Source organism: Heterodontus francisci, chromosome 34 (assembly GCF_036365525.1).
Source record: "Heterodontus francisci isolate sHetFra1 chromosome 34, sHetFra1.hap1, whole genome shotgun sequence".
Classification (NCBI taxonomy): Eukaryota; Metazoa; Chordata; class Chondrichthyes; order Heterodontiformes; family Heterodontidae; genus Heterodontus; species Heterodontus francisci.
The window spans coordinates 10937060-10951328 of record NC_090404.1 but is presented as its reverse complement, the minus strand read 5'-3'; positions in this window follow the sequence as shown (position 1 = coordinate 10951328).

The following is a 14269-nucleotide window of genomic DNA, read 5'->3' as shown; positions in this document are numbered from 1 at the left end:
CCTCGCTTGGTAAACAGTATTGACAGAGTGGGCAGTGCCATGTTTCTTACAAAATTGTATTTGTTAAAGGAATACTGGCAAGTTCCTTTAACACCCCGAGCTAAAGAAATTTCAGCTTTTGACACACTGGCCAGCTTTTTCCAGTGCCAAGTGATACCATACAGGCTAGGGGGTGCTCCAGAAACTTCTCAGACTAGTGAACCCAGTGGTAGCTAGTGTTCCTAACTGTGTAGTTTACCTTGGTGATGTGCTGGTCTATAGTGACACTTGGAAGGAGCACTTGGAACAACTGGGGGGCTCTGTTTGGAAGGTTGCAATCGGCCGATTTGTGATAGCATTTGTAGAAAGATTTTTTTAAAACCAGAATGCCAGATGATCCCAATGGAGTTTACTATTACAGCCCTATCATTTAAAGGTTGTCCACAGTGCAGGCAAAAATAATGTTATTGCAGATGTTTTATCGAGAATTTAATCTTGTTTGAGTTATATGAGTGCAAACATGGTACAAAGCAAAATTGTATTAACTACAGGTAAAGAGTGAATGGGGTTGAGTATGAGAATGTGTTTTAAAATGTTTTCAACTTCTGTTTTATTATGCATTATAATGAAATGCATTTAAAAATGGCATTTCATTTCTCCAAGGGCGGAAGTGTTACGAGTCGCTTCTACTTCTTTTTAAAAATATGTTTTAAGGACTTAAGGGCACAGATTTAAGGTAATTGGTAGAAGGATTAGAAGGGACATGAGGAAAAACCTTTTTCACCCAGAGGGTGGTGGGTGTCTGGAATTCACTGTCAGGAACGGTGGTGGAGGCAGAAACCCTCAATTCTTTTAAAAGGTACCTGGACATGCACCTGAAGTGCTGTAGCCGGCAAAGCTACAGACCAGGTGCTGGAAGGTGGGAATAGACTGAGGGGCTAGTTTTTCTGATCTGGCATGGACACAATGGGCTGAATGGCCTCCTTCTGTGCCATAACTTTTCGATGGTTCTAAGGTGGGACGAACGAGTGAATCCCTTCCCACACACGGAACAGATGAACAGCCTCTCCCCAGTGAGAGTACATTGGTGTCGCAGCAGTTTGTTTTTACTTTTAAATCTCTGCTCACAGTCAGAACATTTAAAAGGTCTCTCACCTGTGTGAACAAGTTGGTATGTCAGCAGGGTGGATGAATTAATGAATCCCTTCCCATATACAGAGCAGGTGAACGGCCTCTGCCCAGTGTGACTGTGTCGATGAGCTTCCAGCTGGGATGGATAATTGAATCCCTTCTGAATGTCTCTAGATTTTCATTGTTTCCCCGTGGTGCGGGTGTCCTTGTGTCTCTCCAGGTTGGACGATCAGTTGAAGCCTCATCCACACACAGAACACATGAATGGATTCTCCCCACTGTGAATGAAACAATGTTTTTTCAGGCTGTATAAATGGTAAAAGCCCCGGAACACCCTCACTCAGATGCGTGTGTGTGTGTGTCTCAGTGCTATTCAGTGCTGTTGTTTCAAATCTTTTCGCACAGACAAAGCAGACAAACATTTCTCCTTTCACATTCAAAGGCTGGTGATATTCAGGTCCTGATAAATCGAGTGACCCTGTCAGATCTTGATGAGAATGCTTGGTTTGAGTTTCTCGACTGCAAATCCTCCCCTGTAAAAGGAGATTACATAGAACACACAGCACACGAAAAGGCCATTCAGTTTAATCAGTTTGTGCTAGTGTTTATGCACCTCACTTCCCTGCTCCCATTCCACCTTCCTCATTTCAGCCTGTGCCTTTATATTTATTCTTGTTTTTTTTGGGATGTGGGTGTCACTGGCAAGGAGTTTGTTGCCCATCCCTCGACAACCGAATTCAGAGGGCAGTTAAGAGTCAACCACGTTGCTGTGGGTCTGGAATCACGTGGTCCAGACCAGGTAATGACGGTAGATTTCCTTCCCAAATAGGTGCCAGATGGGTTTTTGCAACAATCATTTTAATCACTGAGATTAGTTTTCAACTCCAGATTTTTACAAATTCATTAATTAAATTTATTAACTATTGAATTCAAATTTCGCCAGCTACCATGGCGGGATTTGAACCAGTGCCACCAGAGTATTAACGTGGGTCTCTGGATTATTAGCCCAGTTGATATTACCACTACACCACACTCTTCCCCCCCCCAATGCCAGGCTTTCAGCAAACTTTCTTACTCCCTTTAATCTCATCTTTTCATCTAGTTTCCTTTTGAAAGCATCTCAACTATTTGCTTCAACCACTTCCACATTCTAAACACTTTCGGAAGAAAAAAAATTTCCTCTTATTTCCCTATTGGATTTATCAGTAACTGTATTCATGGCCCCTGGATTTGGATTCACTCACAAGTGGAAACATTCTCTCCACATCTACTCTGTCCAACCCATTGATCATTTTAAAGAGCTCTATCATGTCACCGCCAAGTCTTAGAATCATAGAATCACAGAAAGAGGCCACTTGGCCCATCGTGTCTGTGCCAGTCAAAAACGGATCCATCTATTCTAATACTGCCTTCCAGCATTTGGTCCGTAGCCCTGTAGATTACGGCACTTGAGGTGCATATCCGGACTGCTTTTGAATGAGTTGAGGGTCTCTGCCTCAACTACCCTTTCAGACAGTGAGTTCCAGATCATCACCATCCCTCTGGGTGAAAAAGTTCTTCCTCATCTCCTCTCTAATCTTTCTACCAATCACTTTAAATCTTTGCCCCCTCGTCACTGACCTTTTTGCTAAGGTGGATAGGCCCTTCACCTCCACTTTATCCAGGCCCCTCAAAATTGTGTACATTTCAATCAGATCTCCCCTCAGCCTTCTCTGTTCCAAGGAGAACAACCCCAGCCTATCCAATCTTTCCTCATAGCTGCATTTTTCCAGTCCTGTAAACATCCTCGTATATCTCCTCTGTACCCTCTCTAGTGCAATTACATCCTTTCTTTAATGAGGTGACCAGAACTGCACACAGTACTCAAGTTGTGGTCGAACCAATGAGTTATACAGTTCCAACATAATCTCCCTGCTCTTGTATTCTATACCTCGGCTAATAAAGGAAAGGATTCTATATGTCTTCTTAACAACTTTATCAACCAGTCCTGCTACCTTCAGGGATCTGTGAACATTCACTCTAAGGTCCCTCATTTCCTCTACACTTCTCAGTATTTTCCTATTAATCGTGTATTCCTTTGCCTTGTTTGACCTCCCCAAATGCATCACCTTCTCCAGGTTGAATTCCATTTTCCACTTGTCTGCCCATCTGACCAGACTATCAATATGATCAGCAGCCTACAGCTATCCTCCTCATTATCTACCACAAGGTCAATCTTTGTGTTGTCTGCAAACTTCTTGATCACGCTCCTTATATTTACATCCAAATCATTAATATATACCACAAAAAGCAGGGGACCCAGTACTGAGCTCTGCGGAAGGTCACTGGAAACAGCCCTCCAGTCGCTAAATCACCCGTCAACAATTACCCTTTGTTTCCTGCCACTGAGCCAATTTTGTATCCACCTTGTTACATTTCCCTGGAACTCATGGGCTCTTGTTTTTTTTAACCAGTCTGCCATGTGGGACTTTGTCAAAGATCTTGCTAAAAATCCATGCAGACCACATCAACTGAACAACCCTCATCTATCTTCCTTGTTACTTCTTCAAAAAAATGGATCAAGTTGGTCAAACAAGATCTTCTCTTAACAAATCCATGCTGACTATCCTTGATAAATCTGTGTATTTCCAAGTGACTGTTTATCCTGTCTCTCCGAATTGATTCCAATAATTTGCCCACGACTGAGGTTAAGCTGACTGGCCTGTAATTATTTGGTCTATCCTTCACTCTCTTTTTAAACAAAGGTACAACGTTAGCAGCTCCCCAATCCTCCAGCACCACATCTACAGTCATAGAGTCATCGAGTCATACAGCACATAAACAGGCCCTTCAGCCCATCGTGTCTGTGCAGGCCATCAAGCACCTATCTATTCTGATCCCATTTTCCAGCACTTGGCCCGCAGCTTTGTATGCTATGGCGTTTCAAGTGCTCATCTAAATACTTCTTAAAGGTTGTGAGGGTTCCTGCCTCTTCCACCCCCTCAGGCAGTGTGTTCCAGATTCCAACCACCCTCTGAGTGAAAATCTTTTTCCTCAAGTCCCCTCTAAACCTCCTGCCCCTTACCTTAAATCTATGCCCCCTGATTATTGACACCTCTGCTAAGGGAAAAAGTTTCTTCCTATCTACCCTATCTATGCCCCTCATAACTTTGTAGACCTCAATCAGATGCCCCTTCTCTGCTCTAAGGAAAACAACCCGAGCCTATCCAGTCTCTCTTCATCGCTGAAATGCTCCAGCCCAGGTAACATCCTGGTGAATCTCCTCTGCACCCTCTCCAGTGCAATCACATCCTTCCTATAGCGTGGTGACCAGAACTGTACACAGTACTCCAGCTGTGGTCTAACTAGTGTTTTATACAGCTCCACCATAGCCTCCCTGCTCTTATATTCTATGCCTCGGCTAATAAAGGCAAGTATCCCAAAAACCTTCCTAACCACCTTATCTACCTGTGCCGCTGCCTGCAGTGATCTATGGACAAGTACACCAAGGTCCCTCTGACCCTCTGTGCTTCCTAGGGTCCTACCAGCCATTGTATATTCCCTTGCCTTGTTAGTCCTCCCAAAATGCATCACCTCACACTTCTCAGGATTAAATTCCATTTGCCATCCGCCCATCTCACCAGCCCATTTATATCATCCTGTAATCTGAGGCTTTCCTCCTCACAATTTACGACACTACCAATTTTCATGGCATCTGTGAACTTACTGATCATATCTTCCGTATTGATGTCTAAATCATTAATATACACGACAAACAGCAAGAGTCCCAGCACCGATCCCTGGGTTCCACTCGCAAAAGCCACAGAATTGTGACAGTGCAGAAGGAAGCCATTTGGCCGATCATTTCGGCACCGACTCTGTGAAAAAGCAATTCAGTCAGTTCCATTCCACTACTGTGTAAAAGTGCACTTCCCTGACCGGGAATCAAACCCGGGCTGTGGCGGTGAGAGCACCAAATCCTAACCACTAGACCACAAGGGACTTGCTGCATGCACTGAGGACTGGAGAATTATCGTCAATTTGCTGTTTCATTTCCTGCTTCTTTTAACATTCGAGGTTGTTTCATTTGGCCCTGGCGATTTATCAACTTTCAAGGATGCTAATCCCGTGTATATTTCCTCTCTCCCTACGTTTATCACATCCAATATTTCACACTATTTCTCCTTAACTACAATATCTGCATCGTCCCCATTTTTTGTGAAGACAGACACAAAGTATTCATTAAGAACAATACCAACATCTTCTGCCCCGACACATAAGTTACCTTTTTGGTCTTTTACGGGCCCTACTCTCTCCTTAGTTATCCTCTTACTCTTAATGTATTGATAAAATATCTTTGGGTTCACCTTGATTTTGCTTGCCAATATTCTTTCATCCCTCTCTTTGCTTTCCTAATTTCCTTTTTGATTTCACCGCTCCACTTCCTATACTCCTCTCGGCTTTCTGTCATACTGAGTTCTCAGTGTCGGACATAAGCTTTCCTTTTCTGCCTGACCTTCCCATGGAAGCTCCTTGACATCCATGGAGCTCTAGATTTGTCCGTTTCACCCTTTTTCTTTGTGGGAACCTGCTTACTCTGAACCTCCTGGATCTCCCCTTTGAATATCTCTCACTGCTCTGACACTGATTTACCTTCAAGTAGTTGTTTCCGGTCCACTTTCACGAAATCACTCCTCATTTTAGTAAAATTGGCTTTGCCCCAATTGAAGGAAAAATTGCTGGGGAGAAATCCTGATTTATTCCACCAGATGGCAGCAAAACCCCAGGAATGATCCCGCAGAGTCTGTCTGCAAAAACTGATCTCTGCCAGGATTATGCAGGTCATGCTACCTGAAACTTTAATTCACTGACACACTGCCTTGAAGTATCTCCAAAGTGCCATTTTGTCAGTGTCTGTGGCACAATGGGCTAGCACGTTCGGCTGTTGCTAGAGAGGTTGGTGGTTCCAGCCCACCCAGGTATGAAGTTTTTTAACGTTATTTTCGCCTTTCAGCCTTCCTTGCCACACAGCTCCAGCTTCTCTGAAAGAAACTTCTTCTTTGGCCTCCTTGTCTCGGGAGACAATGGGTAAGTGCCTGGAGGTGGTCAGTGGTTTGTGGAGCAGCGGCTGGAGTGGCTATAAAGGCCAATTCTAGAGTGACAGGCTCTTCCACAGGTGCTGCAGATAAAATTGGTTGTTGGGGCTGTTACACAGTTGGCTCTCCCCTTGCGCTTCTGCCTTTTTTCCTGCCAACTGCTAAGTCTCTTCAACTCGCCACACTTTAGCCCCGCCTTTATGGCTGCCTGCCAGCTCTGGCAAACGCTGGCAACTGACTCCCACGACTTGTGATCAATGTCACAGGACTTCATGTCGCGTTTGCAGACATCTTTAAAGTGGAGACGTGGACGGCCGGTGGGTCTGATACCAGTGACGAGCTCGCTGTACAATGTGTCCTTGGGAATCCTGCCATCTTCCATGCAGCTCACATAGCCAAGCCATCTCAAGCGCCGCTGGCTCAGTAGGGTGTATATGCTGGGGATGTTGGCCGCCTCGAGGACGACTGTGTTGGAGATACGGTCCTGCCACCTGATGTCAAGGATTCTCCGGAGGCAGCGAAGATGGAATTAGTTGAGACGTCGCTCTTGGCTGACATACGTTGTCCAGGCCTCGCTGCCATAGAGCAAGGGACACTCGGACTTTTATGTTCCATGTCAGTGCGCCATTTTCCCACACTGTCCTGGCCAGTCTGGACATAGCAGTGGAAGCCTTTCCCATGCGCTTGTTGATTTCTGCATTGAGAGACAGGTTACTGGTGATAGTTGAGCCTAGGTAGGTGAACTCTTGAACCACTTCCAGAGCGTGGTCACCGATATTGATGGATGGAGCATTTCTGACGTCCTTTCCCATGATGTTTGTTTTCTTGAGGGTGATGGTTAGGCCAAATTCATTGCAGGCAGCCGCAAACCTGTCGATGAAACTCTGCAGATACTCTTCAGTGTGAGATGTTAATGCAGCATCGTCAGCAAAGAGGAGTTCCCTGATGAGGACGTTCCGTACTTTGGTCTTCGCTCTTAGACGGGCAAGGTTGAACAACCTGCCACCAGATCTTGTGTGGAGGAAAATTCCTTCTTCTGAAGACTTGAACACGTGAGAGCAGCAGGGAGAAGAAAATCCCAAACAGTGTGGGTGCGAGAACACAGCCCTGTTCCACGCCACTCAGGATAGGAAAGGGGTCTGATGAGGCGCCGCTATGCTGAATTGTGCCTTTCATATTGTCATGGAATGAGGTGATGATACTTAGTAGCTTTGGTGGACATCCGATCTTTTCTAGTAGTCTGAAGAGACCACGTCTGCTAACGAGGTCAAAGACTGGTGAGATCTATGAAAGCAATGTAGAGGGGCATCTATTCTTCGCGGCATTTCTCCTGTATCTGACGAAGGGAGAACAGCATTTCAATGGTGGATCTCTCTGCTCGAAAGCCACACAGTGCCTCAGGGTAGACACGCTCGGCCAGCTTCTGGAGCCTGTTTAAAGCGACTCGAGCAAAGACTTTCCCCACTATGCTGAGCAGGGAGATTCCATGGTAGTTGTTGCAGTCACCGCGGTCACCTTTGTTTTTATAGAGGGTGATGATATTGGCAACGCGCATGTCCTGAGGTACTGCTCCCTCGTCCCAGCACAGGCATAGCAGTTCATGTAGTGCTGAGAGTATAGCAGGCTTGGCACTCTTGATTATTTCAGGGGTAATGCTGTCCAAACATTACCAGCTCTGCTCCCACCCAGTCACTTAGCACTGAAATTCTTTCACCAGCATGAATTTCCAATAAAGTCAGGAAGAAAAGCCACAGATAAATCAACCATGTACTTACATTGACACCATGAGAAATATGTTCAGTTAGTAGCTTCAAAGGAACGAATGAAATTTGATTCGATGAATGCACAATATGGGGCTATTGTACAGTTGTTATTATGGAAAACAATTCTGAACACAGTGGACCATTTTAATGATGTTTTACCTGCAACAAATAACTTCATCTCTGTTGATGTAAACTCAGAGTCCCTGGCTGTATTTGTTCCAGTCTCGCTGCTAACAGGTGATGAAAGTGGCTGTGGAATTGTCACTGAGAGCTGAACACTGAGCAGTGTTCCCTTTAGCTTTCAAATCCAATTCCACACACCAAGTCCCAGAATCATCACTCAGAATCACCGCTATGAAAGTAGGAAACTGCTCCAAATACACAACAGGACGGGCAGCTTGTGAAAAACTATTCAACTTTTGGTGTATAGACTTTTCCCAGAACTTCAAACAGAACTGTGTGACAAAAAAACTGTGAGTGTATGTATGTGGCTGACATGTTTCTGTATAAACTGTGAGTGCTGATGTGATGCTTTGTGTAAGTGTCAGTTGTAAATTTGCCCTTATTTTTACAATATGCATCAGGTTCTAAATCTATAAATATTGATGATTGATACTGTGATATTTGTAAATGTATTGTGGGTGTATGAGTGTGCTGGTTCTGAATAAATGTGTGTGTTATTTCTCAATGGATTGGTGTGTGTCTGTGTTGTGTATAACTGTATTTAGGTGTAAATGAAAAGTAAGAGAGAAATAAATAGGCAGAAAATATTTTCTGAATGAAAACAGATTCAGCCGAAAGATGAACAAAGAACACAGACACATGGAATAGGTTTGTAAGCAGTAGAGTTATGAAATGGATGTGCACGCAGCACAAAAAATCAAAATCAAATGAACACCACTGTATTCAGTTATTGGGTGCACAATCGATTATTTCAACTCTTGGTTGGTCTAGTGATTAGGATTCAGCGCGTTCGATTCCAAGTCAAAGCAAGACATTTTACAAAGCAGTTTATTTCATCACTGTTAATTAACCAACATCCTGTTACACACTGAAGGAAGCATTTCCCAAGTGACCTTCCCTGTGTCAGGTGAAACTGGTATCAGCCACACTACATAAGCATTTAATCTTTTGGCCTCAGCTCAGAGAAAGTGTTGAGGAAGAAGATGAAATACTGAATCCTCTGCACTCACTCAAACAAACATTTCACCGTTGCAAATCACACGGGAAAAAATATCCAGTACAAAGTCATTAAACTCCTGAAGGAGTTTCTGAATTTGCTTCCCTGAATCTTTGGAATCAGATCACTCTCATTAGGATGAATTTGGATGGTAACCGGCCTCCCTCCACCTCCGGGAAACACATTCTAATCCTGTTAATGGGGAGAGTTTTGTTTGAAAAGTGGGTTTTGCATCGTCTCAACTGCACATTTTCAATATCACGTTTCCAGGATGTGAGATTCACAGACAAATTCAACATGTTCCAGCTCTGACAAGAACAGCTGGACAAATTTGCCCAGGAACTAGCACTGCAGGGCAGGTATACACAGGAACTAGCAGTGCGGGGCAGGTATACACAGGAACTAGCAGTGCGGGGCAGGTATACACAGGAACTAGCAGTGCGGGGCAGGTATACACAGGTACTAGCAGTGCGGGGCAGGTATACACAGGTACGAGCACTGCAGGGCAGGTATACACAGGAACTAGCACCGTGGGGCAGGCATACACAGGAACGAGCACTGCAGGGCAGGTATGCACAGGAACTAGCACTGCAGGGCAGGTATACACAGGAACTAGCACTGCAGGGCAGGTATACACAGGAACGAGCACTGCGGGACAGGTATACACAGGAATGAGCACTGCAGGGCAGGGACACACAGGAACTAGCACTGCTGGGCAGGTATACACAGGAACTAGCACTGCGGGGCAGGTATACACAGGAACTAGCACTGCGGGGCAGGTATACACAGGAACTAGCACTGCGGGGCAGGTATACACAGGAACTAGCACTGCGGGGCAGGTATACACAGGAACTAGCACTGCGGGGCTGGTATACACAGGAACTAGCACTGCGGGGCTGGTATACACAGGAACTAGCACTGCGAGGCAGGTATACACAGGAACTAGCACTGCGGGGCTGGTATACACAGGAACTAGCACTGCGGGGCTGGTATACACAGGAACTAGCACTGCAGGGCAGGTATACACAGGAACTAGCACTGCAGGGCAGGTATACACAGGAACCAGCACTGCAGGACAGGTATACACAGGAACTAGCACTGCAGGGCAGGTATACACAGGAACTAGCACTGTGGGGCAGGTATACACAGGAACGAGCACTGCTGGGCAGGTATACACAGGAACTAGCACTGTGGGGCAGGTTTATCCAGGAACAAGCACTGTGGGGCAGGTATACACAGGAACTAGCACTGCTGGGCAGGTATACACAGGAACTAGCACCGTGGGGCAGGTATACACAGGAACTAGCACTGTGGGGCAGGTATACACAGGAACTAGCACTGCAAGGCTGGTATACACAGGAACTAGCACTGCAGGGCAGGTATACACAGGAACTAGCACTGTGGGGCAGGTATACACAGGAACTAGCACTGCTGGGCAGGTATACACAGGAACTAGCACTGTGGGGCAGGTATACACAGGAACTAGCAGTGCGGGCACTTATACACAGGAACTAGCACTGCAGGGCAGGTATACACAGGAACTAGCCCTGCAGGGCTGGTATACAAAGGAACTAGCACTGCAGGGCTGGTATACACAGGAACTAGCACTGCAGGGCAGGTATACACAGGAACTAGCACTGTGGGGCAGGTATATACAGGAACTAGCACTGAAGGGCACATATATACAGTAACTAGCACTGCAAGGCAAGTATGCACAGGAACTAGCACTGTGGGACAGGTATACACTGGGATTTGAACTGCTGGACAGGGATACTCAAAACCTGGAACTACAGGACAGGGATATCCACGAACTCCCACCTGATCAGAGCAAGTGTTTATATTATGGTTTTAACCACTTTGTGTTGTATTTGTCAAATAAATAGACAGCGGCAGGTTTTCTTGTAAGTTTACAAACTGAAGATTATTTATTGAGAAATATGACTTATCCCAAGTTTTTCACAACCACACCCACTTACATGTATAGAGAGGAAAAGAGGGAAGTGGTTCGAAGTGGGGTAGGATTTCGGGGTTCATGGTTAACCTGTTGAACTTTCCCAGAGGTCAATTTCCCTTTACTTGCAGGCCTGAGGTGTTTGTAAATTTCTCTGTTGGTTGAAACTTCAGTTTGAAGACGGGGATCACTTCCAATTCTCTGCTGCACATGTTGAAATGTAGAATTCACAGCAGGGTGCCTTCCTTTTCGGCTTGCTGGATTTTCTCTCAGCTCTCAGCTGGACAAGCTTTGGTGATGATTTTTTTCTGGATCCCTCTCTCCAGATAGTTCCCATTTAATCTAGAAATCTCCGCCATGTTGCTTCTGTTGGAAGACGCAGACCTTCCACCCTATGGTGACCGACAATGGCCCAGGATGTGGCTGCTTCACACCTTCTTTGTTTCAGAAGAGCCCATTCAATTCAAAAACGTCTCTTGATGAGTATAGGATGAGTGTAATTGACAACTCTTAGCTATGGAATGTATCCTTCTGACCTTGCCAAATTGCAGACATTTTCAATATACAAAGGATGATTCAAGGGAAAAGCGTTGTTAATGGAGCAAATAAAGAAAGAAAAGACAGGAGATCTGTTCTGGATCAATCATCTGTATCTGCTCTTGTTGGGAATTTGTTGCTTCTCCGTTCAATCGTCTCACTTCTGTCCCACATGGAAAATCTCAATCCTTCTCTTCCATTGTCTTTTACAAACATTTCATTGATCAAACCAACACATTTCACACAGGCAAAAAAGTCTTCATTTTGATGTGAATAACGTTCAGGAGTTCCCTAATTTCTCTCCCAATCGAATTAATCAGATCATTCTCATTGGGATCCCTTTCGATGTGATCCCGCTGCTATTGGTCCCCCAGGAAGTGGTCATTCTGATTCTGTGACTCTGAGCAGTTTTGTTGGGACAGGGGTTTGACTGGAAATTCACATTTTTAGAGTGTCATCATTGATTGACCATTTTCCAGAACACACTGGATACAGATGTAGTGCCAGAGGTTTGGAGGACTGCTAATGTTGTACCTTTGTTTCAAAAGGGAGCGAGGGATAGACCAAATAATTACAGGTCAGTCAGTCTAGCCTCAATAGTGGGAAAATTATTGGAATCAATTCGGAGAGACAGGATAAACTGTCACTTAGAAGTGCACAGATTAATTAAGGATAGTCAGCATGGATTTGTTAAGGGAAGACCATATCTGACTAACTAGATTGAATTTTTTGAAGAAGTAACAAGAAGGATTGATGAGTGTCGTGCAGTTGATGTGGTCTACATGGATTTTAGCAAGGTTTTTGACAAGGTCCCACATGTCAGACTGGTTAAAAAAACATGAGTCCATGGGATCCAGGGAAATGTAGCAAGGTGGATACAAAATTTGCTCAGTGGCAGGGAAGAAAAGGTAATTGTTGATGGGTGTCTTTGTGACTGGAAGGCTGTTTCCAGTGGCGTTCCACAGGGCTCAGTACTTGGTTCCCTGATTTTTGTGGTATATATTAACGATATGGATGTAAATGTAGAGGGCATGATTGAGAAATTTGCAGATGACACAAAAATTGGCCACGTGGTTGAAAGCGAGGAGGATAGCTGTAGGCAGGAAGATATCAATGGTCAGAGGGGCAGAAAAGTGGCAAATGGAATTCAGCTCAGAGAAGCGTGAGGTGATGCATTTGGGGAGGTTAAACAAGGCAAAGGAATACACAATTAATGAGAGAATACTGAAAGGTGTCGAGGAAGTGAGGGACCCTGGAGTGACTGTCCTCAGATTCCTGCAGGTAGCAGGACAGATCGATAAGGTGGTTAAGAAGACAAATGGAATCCTTTCCTTTATTAGCTGAGGTATAGAATTTAAGAGCAAGGAGGTTATGCTGGTATTGTATTCATCATTAGTTAAGCCACAACTTGAGTACTGTGTGCAGTTCTGGTCATCTCATAACAGAAAGGATGTAATTGCACCAGAGAGGGTACAGAGCAGATTCGATTAGAGATACAGCACTGGAACAGGCCCTTCGGCCCACCGAGTCTGTGCCGAACATCAACCACCCATTTATACTAATCCTACACTAATCCCATATTCCTACCAAACATCCCCACCTGTCCCTATATTTCCCTACCACCTACCTATACTAGTGACAATTTATAATGGCCAATTTACCTATCAACCTGCAAGTCTCTTTGGCTTGTGGGAGGAAACCGGAGCACCCGGAGAAAACCCACGCAGACACAGGGAGAACTTGCAAACTCCACACAGGCAATACCCGGAATCAAACCCAGGTCCCTGGAGCTGTGAGGCTGCGGTGCTAACCACTGCGCCACTGTTACCAGGACTGGAAAAATGCAGTTATGAGGAAAGTAATGGCTAGGCTGGGGTTGTTCTCCTTGGAAAGGAGGAGGCTGAGGGGAGATTTAATTGAGATGTAAAAAACTGTGAGGGACCTGAACAGACTGGATGTGAAGAGCCCATTTACCTTAGCAGAGACGTCGGTAACTAGGGAGCATAGTTTTAAAGTGATTGGTAGAAAGATTAGAGTGGAGATGAGGAAAAGTTTTTACACCCAGAGGATGGTAGGGGTCTGGAAATCACTGCCTGAAAGGGTAGTAGATGCAGAAACCCTCAACTCATTTAAAGGATATCTGGACATGCACATCAAGTGCCGTAACCTGCAGGGCTACGGACCAAATGCTGGAAAGTGGGCCTAGGCTGGGTGGTTTGTTTTTCGGCTGGCTCAAACACAATCATAATTTCATCCTGACTTCCCCAGATTCACGCAAAAAATTGACTGAGTCGGTCTCCAATGGCTGCTGAATTACCCACAGGCCCTTGCGCCTCAGAATCCACTCTATCTCGGGCCTTTGGTTTTTGATTTGAGGTCGGAGAGTAGCCGGAAGCGGCGGATACTGAGAGTGAATAATGCTCATTGTTTAATATTCGGGCCTGGGGCTGCACTCGGTATTTGTAAACCCCGCTCCCCACCCTCCGGGGTTGATTAACCCGCTCCCGCCAGCGACCTCTCACCTGGCAGCTCACAATACCCGGGTGATTGACGGCAGCTCCTGACCAATAGGAAGAAGGGGCGGGGCTGGAGGCTAAGGAATCCGCCCACTGGGGGGGGGGGGCGGGCCCAGAATTCACCCCTCGCTCCTCCA